Genomic DNA, 1799 nt, shown 5'->3' on the forward strand with positions numbered 1-1799 from the left:
AAAAAAAAAGGGGTTTGTCAGCAGCGTGGGACGGGAGAGGGGAAGTGATGGAGCTGTGTGCCCGGCCTCCGGCCACCACAGAGGGTCCCCTCGGGGCACCGCGTGCTTGGCGGGTTTGTGGGCTTTTCGGGCGTTTGCGCACTTTGGAGGTGAGGGACCTGCTGTTGCTGGCAGGTAAATGGAAAGCTCATTGGAGGAGCAGGAGTGTTCTGCTCTGCTCCTCGCCGGAGCAGAGTCCTGCGGGGACCCAGGAGGAGATCAGCTGCTCTGGGGCTGGCCTGGTCTGGGGCTCCTCTTTCATCTGTAAAAGCCTAATTCAAATTATTCTTCCCTTTTTCATCCCTTTTTAAAATAAATGTATATAGTTATCTATTTATCTAAGATTTGATCCTTATACACCGATGTATGTAGGTATCTATGTCTGTATACAGATATATATTTCATATTTCATCCTTATAGACATGCAACTGATAATATACAGAGCTGGAAGGAGATAATGGAAAAAGCCTAGATGGGACTCGTGTTTCCAGGGATCTCTGAGTATCTCGCTCCAGGACAGGAACTGCTTCAACTACAGAGACATGTAATCCCCAGAGAGTTCATCTATGAAAAGTATTAATTGTCCAGCTCGCCCCTGTTTTCCCATCCAGAAGAACAGATCTTTTCTATCCTACAGAAATTTTTTTCTCCTGATATAATCTAAACTAAGGGCAGTGTAGACCTCACTTTCCATGAAAACCCATCCAAGAGGATTGCTGAAAATAGACCGTGCTCTGAGAACAGACACCAGAAAAAGCAAGTGTGTGCGGGGCGGGGGAGCCAGGTCAGCCGGGGCAAGGGGTTCTGCGAAAAAAATTAATAACAATCATCTCAGTTGGAGTTAATGGAGTTGAAAAGCAGCTCATTAGCACCCGTGTGGGTGGGGGTCAGAGGACGCGTGATACACTGGCCACATTTTATCAGCCTGACTTTATTTACCAGCAGATGGGAGATGGGTTGAGATGCCGTGTTCAAACTTTCAGATTTCCCAGAGGTTTGCTGTGGCAGAGGCGTTTCCTCCAGAAAACAAATAGATGGGAAAACCCCATCAAATCCACCTCCTCTAGTGGCTCCCTTTGGCCCTGAGTATGGGGCAGGGTCTCCTTCCAACCCAGCCCGTACAGTTGCTCTGTAAATACACAGCCGAGCACATACGTTGTGGCTGGGCTACAGGTGGCAGCAGGATCGAGTAGAACCTGTCTATTAACACAGCAACTTTTGGAGTGGGGAGAGTGAGCAGGTTCCCCTTGGCAGGGAAGGGGGGAAAATGCTGTTTAGATTTAAATATCTTGTGGTTCCTTTCTTTTCTTCTTTTTTTCCCCCTCCTTTGTTAATGGACGTTACTGGTTTGGGGCTCGGCTTTTGAGGGGTTTCATCTTGCAAACCCCCACAAGTCTTCTCTTACGCATGTCCCAGGAGATGAGTCCACACCGGTTGCAGTTCAGTCCAAAACCTGCTATGTGCAAGATGCTGAGCAAACAAAAAAGAAAAAGTGGCAAAGCAAATGGTTTGCTGGACTGTGCCACGAGTGCTGCAGAGAGAACCCCCTGTTTGAGGGGAAGGGAGGACGTTTGGTGGTGGTTTGTGTTGCCATGTTAATGCAGGAGGTGGGGTGGGATGTCAGAGTTCTTCCCCTCCCACTGAGGGCAGGTTTGGGGTGTGAGGGTTGGGTGTCGCACGCTGAGATGGGCACCCTGGAGTGGGGAAACGCTAGGGTTATGTGGCAGGGGAAGGTAATCCCTGCCCTGCCTGCCTTATCC

The sequence above is a fragment of the Buceros rhinoceros genome, unplaced genomic scaffold, assembly GCF_000710305.1.
Source record: "Buceros rhinoceros silvestris isolate BGI_N320 unplaced genomic scaffold, ASM71030v1 scaffold36292, whole genome shotgun sequence".
NCBI classification, from domain to species: Eukaryota; Metazoa; Chordata; class Aves; order Bucerotiformes; family Bucerotidae; genus Buceros; species Buceros rhinoceros.